Here is a 13767-nt window from a genome sequence, read left to right as displayed (position 1 = left end):
CAGTCTATAGGATCGCAAAGAACTGGACACAACTGAAGTGACTTAGGATGCACGTATGCACAAGATGCCTCTAGCTGCTTTGTTCCTCACCTGGAGATCTCTGCAGCTAAGTGTCATTCTGCCTCCATTTTCTGGTCCCCTCCCCTTGGTAAATTTTCCCTACACCCACAGCTTTGTAAATAGGCATGATGAAAATAAATTCTCAAATTTTCCTACTACAAGTGTGCCATCTGTTTCTTGTTGGGACCCAGACAGAATAATTGATACCAGAAGTGGTCCCAGAAAACAGACTCTTAAAATGAGATTCTGGGATTGGGTTATTTATATTTGATGAGCTCAATGATAACCTCCTTAGCAGGGTTGGTGGGTGGGATAGAACATGAGTAATTCATGGACGTGGTGGCATCACAGTTCGGATTTTCGTTGGTAGTACCATGGGATTAAGTGCAGGTAAAGGATGAGACAGTAAAATCAAGGGTCTGTGACAATCAGTAATAATACAACCTGCAGACTGGGAGAAAATACTTGGAAATGATGTGACAAGGGATTAATTTCTACAATAGACAAATAGCTCATACAACTCAACAACAGAAAAACAAACCCAATGGGCAGATGATCTAAGATATTTCTCCAAAGAAAACGTACTGATGGCCAAAAAGCACATGAAAAAAATGCTCAATATTGCTAATTAGAGAAATGCAAATCAAAACTACAATGAGGGTCACCTCTCTCCAGTCAGAATGGCCATCATCGAAAAGTTTACCAACACTAAATGCTGAAGAAGATGTAGAGAAAAAGGAACCTTCCTAACACTGTTGATGCGAATCTAAATTGGTGCAGCCACTATGGAAAACAGTACGGAGGTTCCTTAAACAACTAAAAATAGAGTTACCATAGGATCCTGCAATGCTGCTCCAGGGCACATAACCAGAGAAAACTGTAATTAGAAGAGATATGTGCACCCCAATGTTCATAGAAACACTATTTACAATAGCCAAGACATGGAAGCAACCTAAATATCCATAAACAGAGGAATGGATAAATAATATGTGGTATGAGTGTGTGTGTGTGTGTGTGTGTGTGTGTGTGTGTAACGGAATATTACTCAGCCATAAAAAATGAAATAATGCCACTTGCAGCAACATGGGATGGACCTAGCAATTATCATACTAAGTGAAGTAAGCCAAAGACATATCATATGATATCACTTACATGTGGAATCTGAAAAAAGAGATACAAATGCACTTATTTATAAAACAGAAATAGATCCACAGATATAAAAATTTATGGTTACCAAAGGGGTAAGAGTGGGGAGGGATAAATTAGAAGGATGGGATTAACATATACACACTACTATGTATAAAATAGATTACCAACCAGAGGTCTTAATTCCCAAGAGAGAAATGCTTCCTCCAGAGAACTCATCAGAAGTTTCATTAAACTGGAAACTGAGCCTGCCACACTGGACTTCTGCCTACTTTGGGCTTCTCCTGCTAACCAACCGACAGGCTGCTTTGTGACCCTGATTTGAAAGGGAGAAATTGGGTTGTGATTACACAAAGACAGCAAGGAAGATTTTGTCTGGAATGTAGTAGATCTCCTGGGGCTACCTTTAATATACCATATAGTGTGATAAAAGTTAATGGAAAACTACAACAATCTAGTCAGACTGGATTAGTAATAGTCCAGACTCGTCAGGTTTGGGTCATTCCGCCAGGCAGGGAATCAAGATTATCCAAGATACTTGCAGAGAACAAAGGACATATGGAATGGGTAGTGGAAGAAGGAAGTTATGGATACCATATGACCACATGACTAGTTGTAGAAATGAAGATTATAATAGTTATGAGCATTTCTTCCTTATTTTATTATAAATCTATTAGGTATGTATCAACTAGTTCCTTTTCTCTCCTTTCATTCTCCTACCATCGAAGATAAGATTTATTAATAGGTGTCAAAAAGGGTTTTGACCCACTAGAAAAGGCTTGAACTTGCCTGAAAATATAAAGTGACATATAGGAATTTGTATCATCTTTGGGGAGAGGATTAGAATGCTTTTGATTTTCTGCTGGACAGTGAATTATTTAATCAGATGCATAATTTTGCTAATTTTTTAATTTGGAAGCTAAATATGGTTAATAGAAGTGACTGAATGTCATATTAACATGAGATGGAATGTTGTGGTGTTTTTTTTTTAATTTGTCCATTTAGCCAATCTGCAGCTACCTTTCCTAGAATCTCCTGTCTTGTTAAGTACTACTTTGGTAGATTTGTGGTGTACTAACTTGGTTAAGCTCCAATTAAATTTCCCACAATTCCCTTTCCTATTTGGCTCAGAATCAGAGCTGGCCAAAAGAAAATTTGCACAATATTTGGAAGGTGAAACTGAAGCAGCAGGAATCACAATCTGGTCAGAGGTGATGAGAGAGGTGCCAGAAAGTCCCAGTTTCCCCTTGCTCTTTATTTTTGCTGCACATTCTTGTTCTTGCTTCATGTCCAGCTCTTTTTTCTTATTGGAAGCTCTGCTGACCAATAGCAACACAGATCTATTCCCAGACCACTTGGCTGTGAATGCACTAACTTGTTCACCCAAACTAGTGATTAAGAGAGTCAATTAGTGATTTTCCCCTAGTTTTTTTTAACATCCTCACTTGGACCATTACTTCCCCAGTCTCTCCTCCAGTTATGTAAAACAGTGGCTCTCAAACTTCAGACATCTGAATTACCTGGAGGGCTTATTAAACCAACTTTCTGAGTCTCACCCCCAGAGCTTCTGAGTTTATAGGTCTGTGGTGGGGCCTATACATTTGCATTTCTAACAACCCTCCAAGTAATGCTGAGGCTTGATGCTGTTGATCCAGGGAACATATGCTGGAAACCACTGGAGTAAAGCCTAATTCCTCTAATAAATTCCTCATTCTATAATATCCATTGTAGTTCTGCTTCCTCGATTTAATCCTGGCTAATATAGGAATCTAGAACTGAACTGAACTGAGACCATATAAACTTCCTTCGTAGTACCTCAGTCAGTAAAGAATCTGCCTGCAATGCAGGAGACCCACATTCGATTCCCGGGTCGGGAGGATCCCCTGGAGAAGGAAATGGCAACCCACTCCAGTGTCCTTGCCTAGAGAATCCCATGGACAGAGGAGCCTGGTGGGTGACAGTCCATAATGTCTCACAGAGTTGGACAAGACTGAGCGAATTAGCACTCATGCATGCAAACATACAATTAGGAAGTTGCCAGTGAGGGCAGGAGAAGAGGGCTGCCTTCCAAGACTTCCTGCCAAGATAGAGTAATGGTGATCAAATCTACTCCCTTTCCTAAAGCAGCCAACAATGGACAATATATGAAGCAATAGTTTAAGACACCAGGCAATGAAAGACAGTGAAACTCAAAGATGGAGGCTCCATAACTACTGAATGAACAAACAGGATTTGTAGGTAGATGCTACTTCTGCCCGTGGCTGCAAAACCTAGATTTTTCAAATGTCTCCTTTGCATTATTAAGCATTTGACCATGTGGAGAAAGGCAAGATGAGCCCTGTGATTTTGAACACCCAACTTACTGCCTTGAGAGAGCTTTCCAGCTGTTATGCAGGGAAGGGAACCCAAGTGGAACCCAGCAAGCTACATGGGTTGAGGAAACAGAGCTAAGATTCTGAGAAGAGCAAGTAGATGGAGACTACAGGACAAAGTGCCAGAGAGGAGAGAGCTGCAGAGATAAAGAACTCCAGAGATATGCAGAGGATACCCCTTGAGTCTTTGGTTGAGCATTGATTTGCCAAGCATGCGTGGAAACTACTTGATACCAGAGAAAGAACCACCCAAAAGAATTAGGGGGGGAACAGTGCCCAGAGCTCACACAGGATTGGGAATAGTGCCTGTGCCCACCAGGCAGACTGGAATACCTCCTGATTTATGAGGCATTGGGTAGAGTACTCAGAAAGGTCTTGCCGTAGTAATGGGGAATCATTAGACTGCTGATAAGTCCCCACCAAACGCATCTTAAGGGCTCCCCTGGTGGCTCAGTGATAAAGAACCTGCCTACAATACAGGGGACTGGGTTCCATCCCTGGGTTGGGAATATCCCCTGGAGGAGGGCCTGGCAACCCACTCTAGTACTCTTGCCTAGAGAATCCCATGGACAGAGGAGCCTGGCAATAGGGTGACACAGAGTCAGACATGACTGAAGCAACTAAGCAGCAGCAGCAGCAGCAATGCATATTAAAAAGCAAGACCTGAGGCTTCCCTGGTGGTCCATGGCTAAGACTTTGCACTTCCAGTGCAGGGGGCCCAGGTTTGATCCTTGGTCAGGGAACTAGATCCCACATGCCACAACTAAAGATTCTGCATGCAGCAATGAAGCTCAAAGATCACACATGCTACAACTAAAACCCAGCACGGTCAAATAAATAAATATTAAAAAATTTTAATTTAAAAAATAAGACCCCAAAGGATTTAACTTTTTCCAAAATAACTGCTTCCCAGAAAAAAAAATTCAAGAATACTTATGAGAATATAAAAAATCCAGCACCCAAACTAAAATTCATAATGTCCGACAACTAAGTAATACCAAGCAAGTATGCAAATCAAAACCACAATAAGATTATCACCTCAAACCTGCCAGAATGGCTATCATCAAAAAGAGGACAAATAGCAGGAGTTGGCGAGGATGTGGAGACAAGGGAACTTTTGTGCACTGTTGGTGGGATTTTAAATTGATGCAACCACTGTGGAAACAGTATGGCAATTTTCCCCCAAATTAAAATCAGCACTACAACATGATCTAGCAAATTCACTTCTAGGTATTTATTTACCCAAAGAAAACAAAAACACTAATTCAAGATGATATATACACACCAATGTTCACTGCAACATTATTTATAATAACTAAGATAAGGAAGCAATCTAAGTGCTCATCGATAGGTGAATGGATAAACATTTGAGATACACATACCCACACAATGGAATATTACTCAACCAGAAAAAAACATTTACCATTTGCAACAACATGGATGGATCTAGAGGGTATTAGGGGCTTCCCTGGTGGTTCAGACAGTAAAGAATCTGCCTGCAATGCAGGACACCTGGGTTCAATCCCTGGGTTGGAAAGGTCCCCTGGAAAAGGGAATGGCTCCAGTATTCTTGCCTGGAGAATTCCATGGATAGAGATATTGTCCAGGGGTCACAAAGAGTTGGACACTACTGAGTGACTAACACTTTCAGAGGGTATCATGCTAAATGAAATAAATCAGACAGAGAAAGACAAATACTGTTTGTCTCGTTTACATGTGGAATCTAAAAAATAAAACAAAACAAAATGGAAACAGATTCATAGATACAGAGAACAAATGGGCGGGTGCCAGAGGGGAAGGCAACGGGGATAGGAGTGAAGGGAATTAAGTGATACAAATCCTTACTTACAAAATAAATAAACCATGGGATGGAATACACAGCATAAGGAGTATGGTCAGTAATATTATAATAACTAGTAAGATGGTTATTAGAAGCTAGATGGTTACTAGCTTCACTGTGGTGATCATTTCCTACTGTAAGCGAATGTCAGAATCATGTAGTATACCTAAAGACTAACAATACTGGACATCAACCATATTTTAATTTAAAAAATAAAAAAACACAAAATAAATTCTAGAAAATGCAAGCTCTTAGGGACAAGAAGCAAATATTAGTTGTTGCCTGTTGGGGAAGAGGTGGGAAGGAGGGGAGGATTATAAAGGTATACAAGGCAAAATTGAGAGTGATAGATGTGTTCAGTATTTTGATTGTGATGATGGCTTCACAGGTGTATACTTGTTAAAATATTAAATTACAGACTCTAAATATGGGCAGTTTAACGTAGGTCAATTGTGCCTCAGTAAAGCTCTTTAAAAAAAAAAAAAATAGAGCATGCAGAAAGAAGCAGAAGGCCTTAAGGGAAGATTTGAAGGAGTCATATGTGGTCCTAGGGCACAGACAACTGAAGACCAAGACCTGGGTCTGACTGCAAGAATTATAGAACCACAGGATCCATTAGAATGCACAGCCTACCAGGTTTCATATGTTGTACGATACTGGTGGGTAGGGAGGAGCCCTCTGAGATGTGGGATGGGGCATTTGGGCATACATAAACCAGGCTAAAAATTTTGAACCTTCTCCATTCTTTAAGAATGGGCTATATATAATGACTTTCTTCCAAAGAGGACAGTGTGGAAAGGAGAGAAGAAAAGAATCACTTGGTGGCAGAGAAATCGGACAAACGTAACTCGGCCGGGTGATTCAGGTCAAGATCAACAGTAAAGAGCCATGTTGACCGTATGTACCCTGATGTGATGCAATGAGAACAGCACTTTTCCTCTTCCTGCCTCAAACCCACAATTCCAACATAACCATGAGAAAAACATCAGGCACTCCAACTTGAGGAACATTCTAAAAATGTTCCTGGCCAGTACTGACCAGTACTCCTTGAAACGATCAACGGCATCAAAAACAAGAAAAGTCTGAGAAACTGTCATAGCCAAGAGGAGCCTAAGGAGGTGTGACAACTAAATGACACAGAGGCTTCTGGAGTAAAGAAGTGAAATAAAACGTAAGTGAAAGACTGAGGAAATCTGAGTAAAACATGGACTTTAGTTACTAATAATATATCAATGTTGGTTCATCACTTGTGACCAATATACCAGCAAATGTACGTTATTAGTTATATGGGAGGAAGCGGGGGAGTATACCTGTGTTTTTTAGATAATACAGGTCCTTGCCTTTTGAATGTCCTCACCAGCCATCCTTGTGCACTCAGATGAACCACCAGCACAAGGCTGCTACCTTTAAACTAGAGAGAGACTCTGAGGTTAACAGCATATCATGAATATAATGGAAGAGAAATACGTCTCTCATGGCAGTCAGCTGCCACAGGGCCCCACGTGCTACTGGAGAGCCACCTTGGGATTGTCCCCACAACTTTCTGCTCCCCGTCCTTATTTCCAGACATGTCAGGGCTCAAGGACGTTTCCTTGGCCTCCTGGCTGACCTGTCTCTTGTTGGGCTCCACATAGCAGGCTTGGAAACCTTGTATAATAATTGCCCAGCCTGGAGACCAAAGAACCCAGAAACAGTGACAGAGACATCAGTGGGTTATTGGATAGGGAATCTTACACTTTTGAAGCAAACGGTCCTGGAGTGATACCCCCTTTGCGTACGACGGGTGGGAGCTAGCTGGACCTTCACGACTCAGGGGAGATGGAGGCTACCATTTATAGGGGGAATTGCCATAAGGTTGGCTCATCAATTACCAGGGAAACCAGCAGCTGAGGCAGGGGGCAAGCATGTCGATAGTTACTGATTAAGCCCTGTAATTAATAGGATTGGATAGTCATGTGAGTGAAGCAGGGTCTGGTCAAGCAGGAGACGTACAGACAGCAGGAAAACAACCATCTTGATTGGCCTGACGATACATGGCCCTAGATAGTTAAGATGCATAAGGAATAATTTCCATGAACCCAGACTCTTGCATCTTTCCATACAGAGAAAATCACGAAAACCATTAACTTGAGATGCCTGTTTTCTGTGATTAACTGTAATCTTTAAATATTTGACTGCATGTTTGTTTGTTTGTTTCAGCAAAATCTCCTGTATATCCTGCCTCCTCTCTTACTTCTTTGGAGCAGTTCCTCCAAACTATCTGAGAGGCTATGGTCCTCAGCAAGGTCCCCTAGCAAAACACAACTTACAACTTTTAGGTTGTGCATTTTTCTTCATTTGACATGATTCTGTTGCTTTATAACTATGGTTCTGATAACTTACAGGAGGTTTACACCAACTGCCACTTTGTTTATTGATTGCAGTGAGACTCAGGATTCACTCCTGGTCTCACTCAACACCCTGGAAGACTCTGCCTTGATGGGATGGTAGAATTACCTGCCGAGAGACAGCATCATGCAGGACTGGGGTGCCATCCTACGAGATAAAGTATACACCTAAACTGGTGCCAATATATAGGGCCATTTCCCCATAGGCAAGATGCATGGGTCCAAGAACCAAGGGCTGGAGATGAGAATGGCTCCTTTTGGGACTTCCCTGGTGGTCCAGTGGGGTTAAGACTCCACGCTTCTAATGTAGGGGGTTGCAGTTCAACCCCTGGTTGGAGAACTAAGATCTCACATTCCATGAGGCCAAAAAAAAGAAAAGAACCCTGTCCAGAAACATGCTGGCAGAGGTTAAGGAGAACAGAGAATGGAAGGTGTAAGAAGGCAGCTAAGATTACCTTGGTCTTGGGGTCAGCTATAGAGATGGGCATGTAGCAGCCACATGAGATGATCTACAACTGTTTCTTTTTCTTACCTTATCTGAAGAACACCAGTGATTTCAGCTGGAAGCATAATAATTGGCATCACCCCAAGATGATACAGTAACTGATGGGACTTTATGAGTCCTTTGTGTTGGGGAAACAACATTTTCCTGTGGACAAAGGTCTAAAGCGGATGCTGAGGGCCAAAGGGGTGGACTGTGCCGTTTATCTTTTGTTTGCCCCTCCAGACCCCCCTGTCACCCTACCCCCACATCCCCTTCGCCCTGCCCTCTGACCCAGGAGGCTGATCTGTATGGTCCACATCCTGTGTCTTCAGCATCCTGGCGGAGCCCAACAGGAGATCAGAGAGAGAGAGAAAATAGAGTGTGGTCAGGTTACTTGTTCCCTCTCCTTGAGCTGGCTGTGTCCCTCAACCAATGACCACGTCTTCTCTCACCACAGCCTTGGGGCACAGCTCTCCTCCACCCACTCCCAGCCTCATGATGGCCATGCCTGGCTGCACCTAAACTTGGGTTCCTGCCCTATCCTTGTGGTTCCCTAATACCCACGTCTTTTTTTGTAAATAAACCCTCCTCAAATTATCCTATTTTGAATGTGCCATCTGTTTCCTATTGGGAAACTGACTGATGCAGTGGGTTTTATGCCACAGTTACTCTGTTAAAGGTTTGTGTTTGAACGTCAACTTGTGGTGTCCTGGAATTTTCTGCCCTTAAATGGGAGCTGCTTTGAGCCCCCTAGAAGTGTCTGAGCCACGGCAGGCCAAAGGGTGCAATAAGACAATGAAATCACCTACCACAGTGCCTGGTGCAGACTCAATAAATGCTAGAAGAATCACCCTCCCCATTGCACCAGACTCTGCACTGCAAACAAGAATAGTGGGGTTTGACATCTTGTGTGTGCCTGTCATGCATGTCAGTGATTTCAGTAGAGAGGGTTAAACTAGAGAAATTTTGCTCCAAATGACTATTTCACTAAAGTCCTGCTCAATTCTTAAATGTTGATACACCACAAAAGGCAAGGAGGAAACATATCTAATTTAAGATGTTTGGAAATAAACAGAATCGAACTCTAGGCAGGGCTCACCTAGTTGTGGCCAGCAGGGGTGGGTTTCCTGCCAAGTCAATGACACATAAACCCAGGGCCTCTCTACAGCTCTGAGCCTAGTTTTGCATTTGTAATTTGATTCCTTTTCTTAAAGAAGAAGTCCAAATTGTTTAAGCTTAAGGAGTACAAATTGTTTAAGGCACCATGATACCTTGGAACTCATGCTGCTGGGAAGTTATTACATTTGGGCTCCTCTCTAGGACAGGTGGAATGAGGGCGACTGAGAGGCCAGCTCACACCCACTGAAGTCACTCATTCTGGATGAACACAAACAAACCAAGGGCTGTGGGCAGATGTGAGCTGTGCTCAGGGACAGTGGTGCAGCTGCAGCTGTGACAGGAGAGCTCTTGGTCTCAGCTTCACCTACAATCAAGACACCTGAATGTGTGAGACTGTAGACACAAATTCTTCCCCATCTTCTACGGGGCAGGTTGTGCAACCACAAGCACACACTTCTCAGAGCATGGGCATTATTCGACTTCCAAGTGAGAACGAGATCCTCACCATGGCCATCACCACCTCTAACCGATGCCGCTTCACTTTAGAGCATGAGAACTGTCCTCTGCTACAAGCGGGCTCATTGCCTCCAAAGCCGAACCTTCTGTGAATCCTTTGACCCTGCAATTTCATGTGGAGGAATTTATTCTGAGGAAATAATACTACTGTTTATAATGAAATAAATATAAAGGCATTTTCTCTAGCATTGCTTGCAATAGGAAAAAAGAATAAACTTCAGTGTTTACGTTTATTCAGTGTCTGATGATAAAGCATTGATTAACTCATGGTCCATCCATATAATAGAATGTGGTGAGGCTGTTAACATTACAGGGAAGTGTTAATAGGATACATAATGATATGGAACGATAAATAAATTGTGGTGGACAGACCCTAGGGGGACCTCATGATTCTGACCCTGTGACTTGCTTGTAGCCAACAGAATGTGACAAAGGTGAAGGGGCTTGCATTTGTAATTAATGTCCTAAACGAGTTGATTTTGAAATATAGCATGTGTGTGTTCTCAGTTGTGTCTGATTCTGCGACCCCATGGACTGTAGCCCGCCAGGCTCCTCTGTCCATGGAATTTTCTAGACAAGAATACTGGAGTAGGTTGCCATGTCCTACTCCAGGAGATCTTCCCAACCCTGGGATTGAGCTCATGACTCCTGTGTCTCCTGCATTGGCAGGTGGATGCTTTACCGCTGAGCCACCTGGACTACAGTAAGTCCCCTACATATGAAAGAGTTCCTTCCTGAAAGCACGTTCGTAAGTCTAATTTGTTCATAAGGCCAACAAAGTTTAGCCTAACACAATCGGCTATATTGTACTATACTGTTATAGGTTTATAATACTTTTCACACAAATAATACATTAAAAACAAACACGAAAAAATGAAGAAAACATTTTTAATCTTGCAGTACAGTGCCTCAAAAATTTCAGCAGTACCAGCTACATCACTGCTGATCTGTGCTTGCTTCCAGACATCCTGGGCTTGAAATAAAGATACTGCATTGCTGTACTCTCTGCAGTACTGCACAGTAAAGCATGCAAAAGCACAACTACTTATAGATGTTGCACGCACATGACATGGAACACCAGACACATGAGCTAACTTACGTGGTTGGACATGTGAATGCATGTTTGCATGTTTGAAAATTCATAACTTGAACGTTCATAGGTAGGAGACTTACCATAGTCAAAAGGAAGTTATTGTGGATGGGTGAGCCTGACTTAATCAGTTGAAAGATTTTGAGTTGAAAGGCTTTGAAAGAGGATCTAGGCTGTCTCAAAGTCAGAGACTCTCTCTCTAGTGCTGGTTTTGAAGCTTTCATATTGTGGCAGGCTGAGTGTCACCCAAACTGACAACCAGCAAAAGACAGAAACTCTACAAGCATAAGGAAATGAATTCAGCCAACAATCCAAATAAACTAAGAAAGGACTGTTTCTCCACTTGAGCCTCTGTTAAGATCATAGCCCCTGCCGACACCCAAAACAGATAACCTTGGGTAAGCTGTGCCCAGACTTATGACTTACAGAAACTATGAGATAATGTGTATGGTTTTAAGCCACTAACTTTGTGGTGATTTATTACACAGCAGTAGAAAACTAACACACATGATGTGTTGTTACATGAAAAAAAAATCACGTTATAAAATAACATGCATAGCATGATCCCATTTTGATTTAGAAAATGAGATGTTGACATCTGCTTAGGAAAAAACCTGAAAGAACAAATGCCAAAATATTGGCCCAAGATGGTTGTCTTAGAGCATATTTTCATTTTGTTTATTTAAATGCTTCTAAATTTCCCACAATGAACATGTAAAAAGTTATGTTTAAAGAGAAAAATATCAGTAAATGAGACTAATATTTTTCATTACTTTTTTAAAATGGAGGGGCTTCCTTGGTGGCTAAGACTCTGTGCTCCCAATACAGAAGGCCCCGATTCAATCCATGCTCAGGGAACTAGATCCCACGTGCTGCAACAAAATGTTCACATACCACAACTAAAACTATCCTGCATGCCGCAACCAAACCCAGGGCAGCCAAATAAATTTAAAAAAAAATTTAATAAATAAAAATGGAATCCTAGACAATGGAGTTAAAAAGAAAAATCTAGACTTCTGTTTCTGAAAATATCAAAAACCCTCCTATAACGATTGCCTAAAATGTTGGATAAAATGTAACAAAGATCCTTTTTTATTTACTGAGATAGAGCTGACCTATAGCATTATATTAGTTTCAGGCATACAGCATAATGAATCAATAGATATATATTGAGAAACGATCATCAGAGTAAGTCTAGGTAACCCCAGAACCCTATGCTGCTGCTGCTGCTGCTGCTAAGTTGCTTCAGTAGTGTCTGACTCTGTGCGACCCCATAGATGGCAGCTCACCAGGCTCCACCGTCCCTGGGATTCTCCAGGCAAGAACACTGGAGTGGGTTGCCATTTCCTTCTCCAATGTGTGAAAGTGAAAAGTGAAAGTGAAGTCGCTCAGTCGTGTCAGACTCTCAGCGACCCCATGGACAGCAGCCTACCGGGCTCCTCTGTCCCTGGGATTCTCCAGGCAAGAGTACTGGAGTGGGTTGCCATTACCTTCTCCAGGTAACCCTAGAACCCTCTAGGAAACACGTAGATACAATTTTTTTTCTTGTGATGAGAGCTTCTAAGATCTAGGCTGTTAGCAACTTTCAAGTATACTGTATTATAAACTATGATCATTATACCATACATTACATCTCTATGACTTATTTTACAACTGGGAGTTTGTACTTTTTTACTCCTTTCATTTGTTTTGCCCACTGCCCACCCCCTCACCTCACAAAACCGACAAGCTATTCTCTGAGTATAAGGAAAAGCTTAGATTTTTTTCTTCCTGGGTATTTGTCTTCTCTGTGTCTCTTTTACCTTCACAGAAAACACTTCAATTCTGACACTTGTGGCCACCAAATGTGTGGAGCAAACCTCTATGACACTAGTGTCCTACAATTTAACTCAGTTCTGACACTAGCCAGAAATAGCATCAGGTCCCACAGCTTAAGGGCTCAGTCCCACAAGACTGCCCCACCATCACACACACACACACACACACACACACACACACACTCTCTCTTTCTCTCTCTCTCTTCAGATGCCAGTGCTTCCGACTAACTGGCATTGATCTGAAGTTCAGTGATCCCCCTTCTTGGGTTTAATTAATTTGCTAAAGAACCTCCCAGTGTGCATATGTTCACCAATTGGAAGCTCTCCAAACTCCGTATGTACTATTGGGATTTTATGGAGGCATCCTCACATAGGCATGATCAATTATTAACTTCATTTCCAGCCCCTGTCTCCTCTCTGGAAGATGAGGGTGGGGCTGAAAATTCCAAGCTTCTCATCATTGGTTGGTCTTTCTGATGACCAGCCCCCATCCAGGAGCCTCCAGGAGCCCGTTTGGAGGCACTTCAGTAGAACAAAACATGCTTCTAGTTCTCGTATCACTTAGAAAATTATTCTGCAAGGTAGTCAGTAATACCCAAGGGCTGTGAAGCAGAAAGGTAGAGCTGAGTCCTCACCTGATCCATAATCCTCAGAGAGTTACAACCGCAATGAAAAGGTCAACTAGGGAAGCATATCTGGAGAAGGCAATGGCACCCCACTCCAGTACTCTTGCCTGGAAAATCCCATGGACGGAGGAGCCTGGCGGGCTGCAGTCCATGGGGTCGCTAAGAGTCGGACACGACTGAGCGACTTCACTTTCACTTTTCACTTTCATGCATTGGAGAAGGAAATGGCAACCCACTCCAGTGTTCTTACCTGGAGAATCCCAGGGACGGCAGAGCCTGGTGGGCTGCCGTCTATGGGGTCGCACAGAGT

This window comes from Giraffa tippelskirchi, chromosome 11 (genome assembly GCF_054371585.1).
Source record: "Giraffa tippelskirchi isolate mGirTip1 chromosome 11, T2T-mGirTip1v1.2.pri, whole genome shotgun sequence".
NCBI classification, from domain to species: domain Eukaryota; kingdom Metazoa; phylum Chordata; class Mammalia; order Artiodactyla; family Giraffidae; genus Giraffa; species Giraffa tippelskirchi.
This window is presented reverse-complemented; position numbering follows the sequence as displayed.